Genomic DNA, 17,811 nt, shown 5'->3' with positions numbered 1-17,811 from the left:
TTTGCCATATGTTGATTTTTTTTTTCTGTCAATTCAGGTGGAGTTGATCAAAACTTATTAACAGCTGAATATTGTTTGTATTTGGTTTCTCGGCTCTGACCCTGTCACCCCTCACATATTTACTCCCCTATAATCAGGGTCCTGGGTTGCCAGGTCTGTGGTTTTCCTGTGGAACTGGGCTACTTTACAGGTGCTGCTGCAGATATGTTTTTTGTCCATTGGTTGAGTGGACCTATTTTTGATGTTGAGCAAAAGAATAATAAAATCCAAATCATACAAAAACAGAGTAATGATTATACAATACAACAAAAAGCATGATCAACAAAACAGGAAATTACTAAGTTACACAAAACCAGGAAAATACAAAACTAAACAAAATCAACTCATGACAGGCTTACATGTAATATGTCACACAACCAAACACACATGCACACACAGACACATAATCCTTCCAGCAGGCATACACACACAGACGCATACTTGCCTGCACATGCAACAGTCCTTGTCCCTGCCACCCCCACCCCACCCCCCACATCTGAGTCTCAGCAGAAGGAAGAGGAAAAAGAAAATATTTAAGTGGAGTCTTAGCATGTGCTGTGTTGTGTAGTACATTTAATGACTTAAACAATATAGGCAGTAGATTTAACTACTAAGTAGGGAAAACTGCTTTCGGTGCTGGTAGACCATTTGTGGTGTAGTTTGTTAAATACTGTAATACATTCAACAATGATAGCAATACCATTGTACCTCAAAGACATTACAATATATATGGTTTTACAGGCGTATTATGAATTCTGGCAGGTTGTTGTTTTGGCTTTATTAGCTGTTCGGGTAGTTCAGGGCTGGTTTTGATTGTCAATTGTACTGCTTTTGACCTGGCAACTCTATTTGAGCCTGCAGGTGGATGCTGGATAGGTGCTGGGACTGAAAGTTTGAGCGCAGCACTGGTGCAGGGCAGCAATGGCATTAGCAAAGCAGAGGCTGAGACCAGAATCTTACAGCTTATATAGATTACCTCATTTGGAGTATGTGTTTTTCAGGTGGTTTAGAGATTGATGCATGGTAAAGTGAAATCAGTGCAGCTCGAGTTGCCTGTCTATCTCACAGACGTTGCTCCATTTTGAGTTTCTGCTGTTGTTTGCTGGTCTTCACACATTTCATTACATCTATTTATTCTGACCCACTGTGTTTCCTCTCCTCCTCCTCCTCAAGGATCTATAGACTGCATCAGGCTCAGCTGACACAGTTATAAGGCCGTACAGCAGCCCTCCATTAACTGATTCTTGTAACTGTCGGCCTAGTTTGGTGACTCCACTGTGTCACCATCCACTTTTTTGACATAAATATCTCATGAATGTGTCTCTGTCTGTTCTCGAAGCCCACACCCACACACGAACAAACCACAGCCCTCAACTCACCTTACAAGTGGAGCTGCTCTTTAAAACACGCAGAGACTACTAACACCTCACTGTGGTCAAGCGCCGCACCCCAACCCGAGACATGAAAGCCGCCGGTCAGCAAATTGTCTGGGCTCTCCACATCCTTTCTTCATCAGCCCCCCTCCTCCTCCTCCTCCTCCTCCTCACCTCCACAGTGCTGAGCTGTGGACTTGTGGCCTGTAAAGAGGTTTAGGTGCAAACAAACAGCCCATTTAGTAGCATCTCTCCTCCATTTAGGCCGTCATTATGGCCCTTAAGGCCCTGGCTCAGCACTGAATTATGAATTAAGTTGTCAGGAGAGCCTCTGCTTATGAGCTGAGGGGGTCATTTAAATTTAATTTGAAAAGGGATTCTGTTAAGAATGTATGCTCAGCAACCTCCTGTGGAACTTCTCCATCAGACTGAAGAGGGGCGAGTACTGAAGAGGGAAAATGAAATAAAAATGGTAGGGAGATCATTGACTAGCTATGATAATGCATCACGCATGGCGTGATGAAAGCTACAAGATACTGGCATTACCACAAATGTATTTCAAACCATGATCAAACTCATATTAGAAGCCTAGAGTGAGTTTTATTTTTGCTGCACCTTGAAGCATATTGAGTTCTGTCAAGTAGAAAGTTACTCACCACTCCTTCAACAGATTCAGGGTTATTAATATGGCTGCCTGAAATATTAGATTTAAAAATATGTTTTTAATATGCGTGTTTAAATATTTTGTGTTTAGTCCTTGATGAGTTAGACATTTGAAAACGGCAACATCTAAAAAACAACTGCATCTTTGAAACATCTAACTCATAAATAACCTCCAATGGAATTGTGTTATCGGTAATAATCTTAAGGACTTAACGCACTTAAGACATCTAAACCACTGTCTCTTTCACTCTATTTTGCATTGAAATAGTATGATTTTTTTTTCTAAAAAGACATACATCTGGGTAAAGATTGCAGGTTGAATTTGAGTTTAATCTTTGACAAAAATCCTGTAGAGACTGACTTGAAAAAAGGCTTTTTCTCAACTATCAGACCGCATCATACAAGCACTCTCTTGTGCCATCACAGATTCATTCACACATCACTTCCTGTGACTCTGATGACTCTCACATGACCTTATTGACTCAGACGTGACCTGAGAGGCGTAAACAACCCACAGATTCACATACATGACTGGCAACTCAATGCTCATTCCCTGCTGGAGAGAAGCTGGAGTGCAGCAGTAGTTCAACAGACAAGAGTATAAATGGGTCTCTTGCAGCAGCTGCCACCATGCATGCAGTATGCAACACAGTCTCACACAGTCCCTGAGGCCTTCCTATCAGAACCGCTGTGTCTTTTATCATCTCAGGAATGTTCAGCAGCACTTTGAGGGAATGATACAGATGACTCCTCCGTCTGGGGAGCGCTGTGTGCCGAGCTGTTTGCGGTCTCTGTTAACGATGACGGCAACGTCTAACATGTCCCTCTCTGCCACCTTCTCCACTAACAACCTCCTGGACAAGACTCTGACTTTCCTACCTTTATGCCAGATGTTCAGTCCTGCTGCTACAGCTGTTGTCCCTCAGATCCCGAGGGATGCCGGAGCAGTGCTGCTGCCAAAAACCGAGCCATCGAGGAATCCCTTAGGGAGCAGTGCTCTTCATTTGAAAGGTCTTTGGAAGGGGACTCGCCTCTTCGCGTGCCACTGCCAACAAATTATCCACACCAATCAATGATCTAACTGCTTGTGTGTGTGTGTGTGTGTGTGTGTGTGTGTGTGTGTGTGTGTGTGTGTGTGTGTGTGTGTGTGGAGATTCCCTCTTCTACTGTATATATATGTATTTATACCTTTCAAACTATTAATAGAGGGCTCTATTTGATTTTGGGTCTCCTGTTCTTTAACATTTGTATCTCTCTGGACACATTCGTTTCCAACACCTCTGTCTGCTCTCTTTAAACATTTCTATACAGCATTGAACCTGTGAACTTGTTCCCGCCTTCACTCCATATGCTACCAGTGACCCTGAGGTGTGATGATGCTTCGCCCCAGCTGGTGGTCGGGGGTGAACTGCTAACCCTGACAGCCAATCAGACGGCCCGTAGGCTAGTAGGAGGGGGGGGGGGGGGGGGGGGGGGGGGTATGTGAGAAGAGTGATGGTGATGGAGGGAGTCAGGGTCAGCAGAGGCCTTGTCCATCCTGACACAGTGCCATCTTAGGGCACAGTAGGATGTGACCTTAACCTTCCTTCTGTCCATTCACACTCACACTGATCCTCCTCACCCCCAACACCCTTTGGTCAGCCATCCATCCATCCATCTTCCCCCCCTCCCCCTCCCTCACTCAGCAGTCTGTTTGGGATTGACAGCTCCCAGGGAAAAGAGGGGAAGGATGTGGGGCGATACGAAGGAGGTGGCGGAGCCAGACAGACAGAGGAGGGGAGGAGGACTCACCCCGCAGGCCGGAGGTCCGCCTGCCAGACTCAGTATGAGCGGATCTATGTGTGTGTGTGTGAGAGTGTGTGTGTGCCAGTGTGGGTGGGGGTTAATCTTCGAAGGATGAAGAAAAAGAGGGTTGGATGGGGTAAAGGAGTAAAAAGAAGAAGAAATTAGCATAGAAGTCAACAACATTTTACTTATTTCATGCAAACTATTTATTTTACAGTTGTTTTCTCATATTACGCCACAAATGTAGGGTTTGTAAAATCATGGCAAAAGAAAAATGATCGTCAATAGATTTGGTAATTAAATGACTAAGCAAGAAACAGCTCTGGATGGGGTGACAGAAAGAGGGATGGGAGGCGAGAAGGAAGTATAGAAGGAGGTGTGGAGGACTATAGCTTCCTCCTGCAGAGAGGAGACTAGGACAGGCGGAAGCAGGAGGAGCGTCTGCCGTCTCCAACTGTTCCACCCCGAGAACATCGCACACAATCTCTCGCTCCGTCCTAATTCATGCAGATTCACTCGAGCCAGACTTACACGAAGCACGAACAGCCAACAGTGAAATATGAAACATTTAGTCTGATGATTTAATAGATGGCTTCAACTGAAGACACAGTAACACAGTACACTAACTCTGCCACATTTAAATCATGTCCTATAAATCACACATAAACTCACACATTTACATTTTTCAACATTAGGTGTTCATTTGGAGAAAAGCACTTTATGGTCCAGAATAAACTCTCATTAATCACTGATAAAAGCCTGCGTGTGTTTCTTTATGAAGTCACTGCATCATTACAGAGACATGGTTCTAAATATAGAAGGTGTCTTAATTTACAGCCTCTGCAACTGCAAACAGAAGACATATTTGTATGAATCTACAGTATCTTGTTCTGCTGGGTTTACTCATTTATATGCTTTATGACTGAGTTCAATTCCTGTTAAATCTAGTTTACAGTTAAGGCTGGTTTACAATTCTGAGTCGACTAGGGGTGGGAATCGAAAACCGGATCCGACTTAGAACTGGTTCCAATTGATCAATTCCATCGGAGTTGTACACCTCAAATGTAATCGATTCTTCTTAACGATTCATTTACAAGCACGACGTCACGTCACGGTACGTTGCATTACCCCAAACACTCCTTCAACCACATGGAAACATGGAGAGGAAAAGCGTTTTCCCTCTCAAAATTCAAAGTATTTTCCTCCAGGCTTGAGGGGCCACGTCATGACTCACGTGGCCGAAAATGAGGCACTGAGAGCGGGTAAAATACCTCCGCGTTTAGAACAATTTTTTTTCCCATCAATAAAATACTCAGGAATCGTTAGGAGAATTGACAAGGAATTGGATTGATAAAATCTTATCAATTCCCACCCAACGCATGACCCAACGCGGGAGTGGTCGACGCGGACGTGAGCACTACGTACTTTTGCGTAAATTTGTCCATAAAGCACAGCAATACTCCACCGAAACGCTTGAGGGCAGTGTGGACTCTCTGATAGTCATGTCGCCTGCTTCCGGCCCTGCTACGATCTCTGTCTACTTTTTACAGCAATTCCACGCGTATTGTTTTAATTTGCAGCTGTTACAAAAATACCAGAGTCAAATTCTTTGTATTCTTGAGATACATTGTGAATAAAGTTCTTTCTGATTCTGATTTTGATACATGTTGCTGTTGCGTAGCAGACTCAAATGTATATGAAATGTTAATCAAGTCATGAAAGTTTATCTTATTCTCAACATATCACCACTGTCACATAAATGCCAAATCTTATAAACATCTTCATATAAGTGTAGAGAGCGTGCCCTTGTTAGCTTCCTTGTTTTCGAACATGAATAATGTTCTAAAAGTGAAAAACATGAATTTACACACGGAGATAAATTAACCTTAATCTATCTAATGTCCGGGCAGATCTCTCACCAGCAAACATAACAAAAAGAAAGGCTTGTATAATAAACATCGTCTTGTGCTGCTGTATTAACTGTCTCATGCTTATGACTGGGTTAGCTGCTATGCTAAATTTTGAGTATAGCGTCGCTCTACTAGTGCACCATAAGTAAAGTGGATACACCTTTTTGTAATGCTATCTGAGTTCCAAGTGAGTATTATACCCTGTATAGTGGACTGTTAATTCTGTGTTTCCCACAATGCATTGTGAAAAGTAACATATAACCAATGGTCACCAAAAGAGCAATATAAAGTTGCACTCAGAATGATTCAACCCCCTTGTAAAATTATGATTATTCGCAAAATTCACAAACTTTCAGCTGTTTGCAATAAACAAATCAAACAGCAACAATTTAAGTAGCTCCACACAATTAAGATTTGCATATGTTTTCTCAAATTTAAACAAAAAATGTCACTTTTAATATTAAAAAATAAATAAATACATACATATATTGTTTGCTACCAGGTGTTAGCAGCGTTTGACATGTAAGCACAAACACCACCACACAGGAAGTAAGATATCAACTATTAAAGTCAAGAAAACTTTCTTGCACACAAATCAGAGATCACCAATTTTAAGAATCATGAAGACAGTATGGGAGAGGAAATCATATCCTGAGCATTTGATGAAGGAATAGAGCATTACTGAAAACATGAAATGCTTTGAAAGGTCTCTTAAATGTTAAACTGTAGAGTTGTTTGAATACTTTAATTTCTTAAAAACACATAGAGGCATTTCACGACATGATAATACTTTTTCAATAAGCCACAAACCTTGCAAGGCCACCACTGTCACAGAATTGTCCAGAAAGGAACTTATTAGTGATCATGAAATTAGATTTTTAGAAAATGTTGACACACTTTGATTGACGTCACAGAGCACCTCCTGCGTCTTTGTTTTAAAGTTATGAAACTGGTGGGATTTGGGTCAGACTTATGATTGACTACATGCTTTGATGAGTCATTTGTGCATCACTACATGTTGGATAACGTGGAGATAAGAACTACACTTGGGCCTGGGAACATAAATTGGAGTTTAGTACTTGAGCAAGGGTTTGTCTGACTAATGAATATAAATCTTCATATTCAGGGGAGCACTGTTTCCACCGATTCTTCTAAGCCATCACTAGAAAATAAATAAGTAAAGGTCAATTTAATTTTCTTGTACTTCTCAAAAAAGACCCCAAAAAAGTGGGTTTTATTTTCAAAAACACAGTCCTGCTTGTGTTGTATGATTCAGATACTTTCATATAAACTGTTTGGTGGAGGAGTTCTCTTTTAAAAAGAATACCTTACTGTGATGACTGTAATGACTGTGATAACTCTGGGTTAAAGGCTTATATCACAGGACAAATACTGGGTTTACTCTCTTTGTCTGCTTTTTACTATCATATTCTTAATGCTCTACATTTCTGACTGTTCTTAAAATATAAAGACTGAATCCAAAGATATACTGAATGTGATTTGTGGCATGGAGAAGTCAGAGTTTCAGTCATTCAAAATAGATAATAACAAGCCTGTATGGATGATATGCTAAAGGTTGTACATCCAGGGAGATTTCACCTGCTTTGACTGACTGATGTTTATCTGGGTGGAGGAGAGAAAGAAATCATCTCTGTGAGAGGGCAGACCTCAACAAGAGCAACATTCTCAATTTGTATTTATGTAACAGGGTCAATGTGTACATATACGTATCTTACATTTTTTACATTTTGTATGATTATCAATCAATCTTTCTTTATATACTGTAGATCCAATAACAACAAATGTTATCTCAAGACACTTTACAAACAGAGCAGGTCCAGACTGTACTCCATGTTATATTATCTATAAAGACACAACAAGATAAGATTCAATCCTGTCTTATTTTTAATGTTCAGTCTTATCTCATCTTAATCCACCCAGAGTAGGGCACTTTGCAGCATTTGGCAAGGACAAACTTCCTTTAACTGGCAGAAACCTTGAGCCGAACCAGACTCATGTTAGACAGACATCTGCAGAGACAGAGGTCGTGTTGGGGTTGGAAAGAGGGGTAGAGAGAGAGAGAGAGAGAGAGAGAGAGAGAGAGAGAGAGATGCTAAAAAACTGATCTTAATATTTAAGGCAGTTGAAGTCAACAGGTCTCATAGTAACATTTACAATAATAGACTGTTGATAATAGGGGTATGAATGAAAGTAACAATTATAGCACTTGGAGTCAAACTGTTCTAAAATTAACATGAGCTTCATACTAGTGATGACAATGATGATATTAGTAGTTGTAGCAGCTGGAGTCTGGTAGGTCCACAGCAGTAAGCCATCTACAGCATTGATCCAGAGGACAAAAGAGCTCAGGGACTCCCAGAAGGATCAACGGTTTGAAACTTTATTGTGAAGGGAAGACTTGACTCTTGTGAGCAGCTTTCTGTTTGTGTAAACTTGGGTGCCTCCTGTGGACTGCACCTCTTACATATTTGATCATTTTGTCCTATATATGTGTAAGTAATATTTACCAACAAAAATCTGATCGTGATTTCACTCACTTTTAATATTTGCTGTGGAAAATGTAAACTAAGGCAGTTTCAACAGCGTGCTGTAAATGTACTCGTCTGATAGAGAGGTGTCATGATCAAATGCTGTGGCTCTGAAAGCCGATGCTTTATAGTGAATCAGAAGAGCCGGCTCGCACCGAGAGAGAGCCAGCTCCCAGTTTTTTCCTTTCGTTGCTTATCTCTCACAGTGTTCAGCCCCAGCTCTGCTCACAGCAGAACTTTGTTTTGATTGGTCAGCATGGCGGCCACGCGGCCAATCACATGTGAGGATATAGGACACAGGTGATGGAGGGGAGGCTGTGCATCGTGGCTTCATCTGTTCTTTCTGAGAGGGTTAGGGTTCTTCTCAAAGACAGGGCAAATACTCACTGAGAGGAGAAATCGGATCAGCCCATCCAAGCTGAGGCATCTAATTTTTCTCAATGCCAACCTGCACTGAGGACATTAATGATGTTTGCTCCAGTTTGGTTCTGGTTCTGTTTGCTTGAGTCTGCTTCTGGTTCTGTTTGCTTGAGTTTGGTTCTGGTTCTGGTTCTGTTTGCTCCAGTTTGGTTCTGGTTCTGTTTGCTTGAGTCTGGTTCTGGTTCTGTTTGCTTGAGTCTGGTTCTGGTTCTGTTTGCTTGAGTTTGGTTCTGGTTCTGGTTCTGTTTGCTCTAGATTGGCTCTTGTTTCTGTTAACTTGAGTTGGTTCTGGTTCTGTTTGCTTTGAGTTTGGTTCTGGTTCTGTTTGCTTGAGTTTTGTTCTGGTTCTGGTTTTGTTTGTTTGAGTTGGTTCTGGTTCTGTTTGCTTGAGTTTGGTTATGGATCTGTTTGCTTGAGTTGGTTCTGGTTCTGTTTGCTTGACTTGGTTCTGGTTCTGTTGACTTGAGTTTGGTTCTGGTTCTGTTTGCTAAAATTTGGTTCTGGTTCTGTTTGCTTGAGTTTGGTTCTGGTTCGGTTCTGGTTCGGTTTGCTTGAGTTTGGTTCTGGTTTGGTTCTGGTTTGGTTCTGGTTCGGTTCTGGTTTGGTTCTGGTTTGGTTCTGGTTCGGTTTGTTTGAGTTTGGTTTTGGTTCGGTTTGTTTGAGTTGGTTCTGGTTCGGTTTGCTTGAGTTTAGTTCTGGTTCTGTTTGCTTGAGTTTGGTTCTGGTTCTGTTTGCTTAGGTTGAGTTCTGGTTCTATCCCTGACCCTAACCATAACCCTAACCCTAATCATAACCCTGACCCTCACCATAACCCTAACCCTAATCATAACCCTGACCCAAACCCTAATCCTAACCGTAATCATAACCCTAATCCTAACCCTAATGCTAACCCTAACAATAATCCTAACCCTAACCCCAATCCTAACCCTAATCTTGACCCTAATCCTAATCCAAACCCTAACCCTAATCCTAACCCTAATCCTAATCCTAACCCCAACCATGATCCTAACCCTAATCCTAACCCTGATCCTAACCCTAATCATAACCCTAACCCTAATCATAACCCTAACCCTAATCCTACCCCTGATCCTAACCCTAATCCTAATCCTAACCCTAACACAAACCTTAATCCTAGCCCTAATCCTAACCCTAATCCTAACACTAACCCTAACCCTAACACTAACTCTAACCCTAATCCTAACACTAACCCTAATCCTAATCCTAACCCCAACCATGATCCTAACCCTAATCCTAACCCTAATCATAACCCTAATCCTAACCCTTATCCTAGCCCTAACCCTGATCATAACCCTAACCCTAATGCTAACCCTAACCCTAACTCTTACCCTAATCCTAACCCTAACCGTAATCACAACCCTAACCCTAATCACAACCCCTGGTTCTGTTCTGTCGATATGTTTGCAGTTTTTTGTTGAATTGTTCAATAAAAAAGTTTGATTAAAATACTAAACAAAAGTAAGAATGGTTTTGTAACAGCATAAATGCACAAAATTGGGCAATTATAAGGCTTCTCATAAAATCACTGTACATAAAAGGGTTTTCAACAGACAAACCATTATTTTTTGCAAAGTTAAGGTAAAATATACGGCTACAAAAGATCCTAAATTAAAAGCCGTTCGGGAGTCGAAAGAGCCAGCTCTTCTTTGGGAGCCGAGTCAAAAGAGCTGGTTCTCTGAAAAGAGCCGAACTTTCCATCACTATCGTCTGACACCTACCTATTTGCAGCAGTTAAAGGCATTAAAACTTGCAATATGTAAAATTGTCAGTCTTGTTATTGATAGTCTTCTTTGTATTGGTGGGCCATTAAAATGCATCATTATTAATTTAATGATACACTTCTGCTCAAAGTTATCATCTTTTTTATGATTTTGAGATCGACCAAGTTGGAAATATTAAAGGCATTATACTATCATACATTTTTAATCAACTTCACTGTTGATTGTAAGATCCTACAGGACATAATACATCTTCTATCTGAAGGATTTTGGGCAACATTTTTTTGTGATTCTACCTCTGTTTTTCTTATGAACTCTAAAGTGGAGCTTTGATGGAACTACAGTGGTATCTCATATTTCCAAGAAACAATCAGGATTTAGCAGCATCTGACTTTCAATTTGAAATATTCATACACACAACTGTAACCATGTGTTTAAACAGTGATAGGAGAGTTCATATATTCTGTGCCATGGATGGTCTTTTTAATAATGGGGCAGGATTATATACGTATACAGTTTGCTGCCGATAAAATAAAACCTACAACACACCCAGCAAACAAGAACTTCCCTCTGTCCTCTATCGTATTATACCATCACCCAGTTACATGTTCCATGTGTATGGGGACTGACTCAGAGAGCAGGTCACATGCTCCATGCAGGGGTGTTAAAGGCCCAGGTGCGCATGGACACGCTGGTTAACATTGATTAGAATGGGTTTCTGAGCAACCTTGACATAAACAGAGTCTTTTCACCCATAAAGAATCCAAGGTTACACCATTAATCGACAGTTAAAGAATGATGTGCCTTATCAGCAGGCAGCTGTTAATGAAATCTGATCAGGCTAAACCTACATCGTCCTCATGTCACCTTAAAGCTAAATTTATATTCTTAATCAACAATCTTTGTTGTTTTTTCCAAACTTTTAACATTATTTGTGATGGATGAATTGAATGTTATCAAGAAAAATAGAGATTTTATAAGCTGTTGGGGCCTAAAAATGTTGTTCACTCTGAATCCAAAATCAATTTTAAGACCTCCTATGTATGTTTATTTTTTCAATTTAAAGGCCCTGATTCATTCATCCTAGTTTTAATATACCAATAAGGAGGTTTATAGATGACTTTTTTTCTTTCCACCCTGGTAGATTTTTTGTGTGACAGCATTTTTTCTTTAGATCCCCCACTGCTTCTCTGTTTAGTTTGGGTTTTGTTTGCAGTGTGGGTTCCATCTGCACTGGGGTAGTGCTGTGTACTTGTGAATAATGCTTATCCCTTATATCTGTATATACTATTTTCATACTGTTTGCACTATGTGGAAAGAAACTGCTCTGTCACTGTACTGGTACTTACAAAGTGGTCTAATTCAACCTTTTGTCTGGTACTTGGATAAGTGGATCTCTGTGGGTGACAGTATTTGAATAGTGGTTAACAAAAATGTGAAGATTGCTCCATGCTTCTGCAGCTGCACGGAGAAGGAGCAGGATGGTGCTGAGAGTGTGCGTGCTTAGCTGACTGTCACTGAATGATCAAGGGTAAGAAATATAGTGCAGTGCAGGCAGCATTGCATGCTGGGAAAGTGTAGCTAAGGAGGGTGCCGGTTAAGGCGCTTACTATGGTCCGGCTCAGTCGGGATCCGGAAGCTTCCTCTGAGCCGCTCTCCTTTACCTGCATGTTTTTTTGTGTGTTACATAAAGAGTTTAATAAGCTTCTTTATCATACATTTGGTAAGCTGTTGTGAACGTCTGGCCTGCTTACATCCCTCTCAGTCATGAGACATTTACATAAAACTTAAAAAAGCTGCAGTGTGTTAACACAGTGTGGTGGTAGGAGGGGGTGCAGCAGTACTTTTTAAGTGAGTGGAGAAGTGGAGCAGTTCTTTAGTCTCTCTAACCAAACAGAGCTGATCTGTTTTCTGCAGATGGTTGCTCTGTTGTGAAGCCAGGCTTTGTTTATAGCTGCAGAAAACACTGACAGGTCAGAGTGCAGAAGTTTGACACTTTGCTTTGTTGTTTATTTCACTGCCCTGACAAACGAGTGCTGAACCCTGTGGATTTTATCAGAACATTTCATACTATTTTTGCTGACATTACCATAAAATTACATCTAGATGTCAGAACTACAAATTAGTGTATTAATTACTGGACTGAGATGGAGTGTTTAAGTGTGTGTGCCTCTGTTCTTTTACCCCTTACATTTGAAATCAAATAATTCAGAATTAAAGTATTCTCCTTCGCGTTAACATGGAAATATTAATTCCGAATTGAGGTTCACATGAAAACACGTTTAATCGTCTTTTTTCAATTCCGCTTAAGGTCTGGGGGTTGGGAAGGGTTCTGATGGGACAGGGGCGGGCGTAACATATTTACGTCTACCGGAAGAAAACAGACTCCAGTTCCTGCTTCTTTTATTTTCGGTTGCAACATGCAACCACACAAGCGACAAGTCCCTCGATTAACTTGGACACTACAGCTTTAAAAAGGTCCACATTTTTAAGCCTCCGTCCATCAACTCTTTTCAAGATACCCATTTCTTCTAAGGCTGCTATTAAATAAATAGTCTCGGCTTGAGTCCAAAGCTTGCTTCGGGCGGCCATCCTGGAATATGTGCCTGCCAGCGCGGAATATGTGTGTCGATCATGACAGGGCAAGGGAACGAGCATGCGCAGAAAGACCAGAATTAATTTAAAGCGGAAAGAACGAAAACGGAACGATCTTTTAAAAGGGGATTTCATTTTTATTCTGAATTAAAGGGGAATTAAAAGTCTCATGTAAACATAGCTATTATAACACAGGAAAGCTGATTTCCTTGTTTTTTCAATCACATTAGATGTATCATGAATGAGCACAATGAATAGTGTGTGAATAATGTGTAAAGACCAAACATGCAGAAACAGTTGAAGCAGAAATGTCCTACAGAGCATTGTTTTAATTTAATTCTGAACACATTTGAAGCCTGTCATTGTTATTTTTTCTTCAGCCGGTAAGTTGAATCAGAGCTTATTTTAATTGTAGTCTTTTTTACACATCTGTTTTTCTGTTTGAGTAAAGACTGTGTGTACTGTTTCCACCTCTGGTTGCATCATCAAAAGACTCATGAAGAGGTACACCTTACAATTTGTTTGAGGCTTTTACTCCTGGTAGTGCTCGACAGTGCTATGAGTGAGGGTACTATTATTAGCACAGGTCACCCAAATAGAGTGGAGCCCCTCAGCCTGCCAGCTTCTCACTGCGTGCATTGAACTTCAAAGGATCATGGGAATAAGGTTAAAAAATTCAGCAGCTTCTTTTAAATCAGTTGGAAATCCCCAGTGAGCTAAAGGCCGGTGCGATTGTGAAGCTTGGTGGGAACATCTTCTGCTCTCCCGGCAACCATAGACTTTATATAAGAAGTGGATGCAGCCAGGGCCAAAGCATAGGCAGTGTGTTATTCTGGGAGGGCTCTGGCTTTATTCCATCAGTTCATAATGCACAGTAAACTTAACATTTTGCAAAGTAAACAACACTTTGTGAGTCATACTGTTCAAGCTTTGAATATAATTTGATTAGAAACAAGGTGCATAAAATACCATCCAAATTGAGTTTGAGTATCTAAAATGTTCCCTGTATCCCCTTACAAAGGTCTGAAGCCTCCTGTTGTCCCATGTACTGTCAAAGAAAACTGCAAATGTACCGAAAGTGGGTTCACTTTTATTTAATTTTGGCTTGAACATTAAGGCACCCGAGTTTTCTAGTTACTTTTCTCTGGTGTGATGAACAGGCATTGCATGTTGTAGCAGAGGGACAAAAAAGGCTAGAGGTACAGCCTCTAGTTTCCAGAGTGAACCCAGTGCTGCCAATAACCCTGGCTGCAGCATGTGGAATGGGGCGGGATCAGATGTGGGTGGGATTGGACATCCGATGGGTGTGAAATGCCAATATAATAAAACAGACTGTGATAAAATAGGTACAAAAAAGGGTTGAACAGTATATTTTTTTTAATATCAAAATTGCTATGTGCACATGTTCAATAGTCACAACGCAGGACATGCTGTGTGAGTTATAAGACCTGAAACACACCAAGCTGTCACCAGTTTCAGGCGTTCCATGATTCATCTACAGTAAAAGTCTGTCTGATATCAGGGTAATGCAGACCCTCACTTGATCACACAGAGAACTGACAGCTGTGCGTGCAGAGTCTGTGTCACATGACAGTAAAATATAAATATGAATGCAACCCTACTGCTGTCACAGATACCACAACAAATGCCCAAGTAAGTGTAACCCACATAAAAGTAGATGGGTATTAAAGGGTTAACTCCTCGCGAGTCACCCTGTTTGATCATCAGCGCACCCTGTAGCTCGACCGGTGAGAGAGAAACGCCCCTAAAAAAACACAGATCCTGCCGAGAGTGAAAGGTGTGAAGTGTGTGATGCAGAGCTTAAAACTTTGTATGATAATCACGATAATATAAGTGCATAAACAAGTTAAATCCTAGCTAGACTGTCGGTCTGGTTCTGGACGGGTTTCTAACTGGTGTCACGGACGCAGGATTTTGTTGTTTCCTTTGAAGCTCCGGTGAGTTGAAGTAGCATGTGTGAGCTAAGCTAATAGCATGGCATCTTGCTAGCTAAATGTAATAGCCTACAGTGTGAGGAATTCAGTTCATTTTATGTGAGATTAAGCTTAAAAACCAATCGGAGTATTTTGACAGTGTTCTGGAAGTATGTTGGTAATTGTTTGAATGTAAGCAGTATGTCAAATGTGGTTCATTATGTTGTTTCATGCTGTTAAGATAACAGTAAATATAGTTATGGCAGTTTCATGCTTAGAAGAGGGATTCTTCATGTTCAGCTCCTTGTTAAAGGGATATAATGTCATATTAGTAAAAGTTGTGAGAAAAAGGTTTCATTTATGCTTTACTGAAGCAGATGACATTTAATTTTAGTGAAATACTATAAATTACAGGACAATTCTTTATAGAAAATATAAAGTAATTGAGTTTTGAGAAATTTGATGAGATCTCATTTGATAGACAGACTGTATGATGATTTATTCTGATGACTGATTATTTATTCTGTACTGTGAGTACAGATTGGTTTTTGAGGACCCTGGATTGTGGCTTAGAGTACTATACTCTTTGCTGGAAACTGATGGCGAGCCAGTCCCAACGTCGAGACATCCCAAAGACAGCCTGAACGCAGTGTGGCCAGCTGCGTCAGATTCGTCCAACAGGATCAGAGATTCCAGATTCCAGATAAGGAATAATCATCATCACATGCACTTTATTCTACCCGGGTAGAGAGAGACATTTAAGACTAAACCCAGACTAAAGACATTTATATTTTTCTATATTTTGTTTTTGGTACAGAGCTCATTTATTTTTGGGGAAAACTTTATATTGTTGTAACCTGCAAGGCAAATGTTTGCTACACTGTAAATAAATCTGCCAACTGTTATTACCACTTAACCTTCTCCTTTCATATTTACTCCTCAGAACCTAGGTAAATACTGTAGCTTCTTGGCCTTAATTGAACACAAGTGCTACATAAATTTGGCGAGCCAGCCAGGAGCAGTTTGAAATTTCATAAATACAGTTTGGCAGTTTTATCAAAAACTTCACTGTTGCAAACATTGCACTTACTTACCTGCATTATGGATGTTGTAGAGTCTCAAGGTATTAAGGTACCAAATTCAGTTCTTATCAGTGGGTTAGCTGGTACAGAGGTAGATGAAGAGGTGATCGAGTTCTTGAAGACATATGGGTCAATTTCAAGAGTAGTGAAGGTTGACAGTTCTGACCCTGAGTTTAAGAACACAGCAATAGTTGAGTTTCAGTTCGGCACAGCTATTGAAGCACTCCAAGATGAATTACCACTTCGCAAAGCCACCTCTAACCCTAGCATTACCCATGATATTCAACTTTTGTCTACACTATACAGTACTAAGCTAACCTCTAGCCTAACTCAGTCCTACTTAACTGACTTAAAGGGAGTTGCAAAGGTTAGTGGTGCGGACTATGAGCGGATACTGCTAGAAGAGCTATCCAAAATTCAGAAATCAACAGAGAGTAAGGGCATAGCTCCATTTGAGGAGCCTACAGAGGCTCAAACCCCCCTTTTTGTCTCTGATACAGAGGTTGTAGCCTCCTTGGATCCTGTTCCAGCCCAGATCAGTCAGGTCGATTACTCGGTCAGCTCTAAAAGTGACATCCCACCACCTACTTTAAATCAGGGCTTTAAAGCCTCACCTGCTGCTGAGAGACCCGACTGCTGCTTGTCAACTGAACAGATCAGTACCCCTGAAGTCCAAAGAGTGGTGGTTGAACACATTGTGAAAAGCCAGTCTCAAGCATACCAAGGCTCCTCTAAGTTCAGACCATTCTCCGGGAAAAATCCATGTCCTAACCTGGAAGTTGACTATGAAACCTGGCGTAGTAATGTCGACTTCTATCTTGCAGATCCCACTGTCCCTGAGAGACAAGTGGTACGGAAAATCATAGAGAGCCTTTTGGCCCCTGCTGCCAACATTGTGAAACATCTTGGGCCTCTTTCACGCCCCTTGGATTTCTTGAGCCTCCTTGATTCGGCTTATGGTACCGTGGATGATGTTGATGAACTATTCGCGAAATATCTGAACACCAATCAAAATGCAGGTGAAAAGCCCTCTGTGTATTTACATCGCCTGCAGTCCACGTTGAGCAAGGTTGTAAAAGGAGGTGGTATTGCAGCCAGTGACTCTGACCGCCAACTGCTAAAACAGTTTTGTAGGGGTTGCTGGAACAACAGTTTAATCACCAGTCTCCAGCTGGAGCAAAAGAAATCCAACCCACCCCCATTTTCTGAGCTGTTGCTGTTGCTGCGAACTGAGGAGGATAAGCAAGCTGCAAAATCCAACCGCATGAAGCAGCACCTTGGATTCTCGAAGTTAAAGGTTCAGTCCAACCCACAAAGTGTGTACTCAGACACAGGTATGTCAGCTGATGATGATGACACAACCCTTGGAGTGACAATGAAGCTACAGAAGCAAGTTGCCCGACTCCAAGCGCAGTTGACCACCCTGAAAGCCAGTATGGATGAACCTTTAAACGGAACAACTCCTACTAAGGCACCAAAAGCAAAGAAAGGTAAACCAAAAGAAACAGCAAAGAGCCTTCCACAGTCCAGTGCTAATTTTGGTAAGAGTAACAGGAGACCTCGTCCCTGGTACTGTTTCAACTGTGGTGAAGATGGGCATATAGCCCCATCGTGCACCAATGACCCCAACCCTGATGTTGTGGAAGCTAAACGAAAAGAACTAAAGGAAAAGCAAAGATCCTGGGACGAACAAAACACATCAGATTTAAACTAAGTTCTGTTCCA

The sequence above is a fragment of the Notolabrus celidotus genome, chromosome 3, assembly GCF_009762535.1.
Source record: "Notolabrus celidotus isolate fNotCel1 chromosome 3, fNotCel1.pri, whole genome shotgun sequence".
Lineage (NCBI taxonomy): Eukaryota > Metazoa > Chordata > Actinopteri > Labriformes > Labridae > Notolabrus > Notolabrus celidotus.
Note: the sequence above shows the minus strand (reverse complement) of the source record.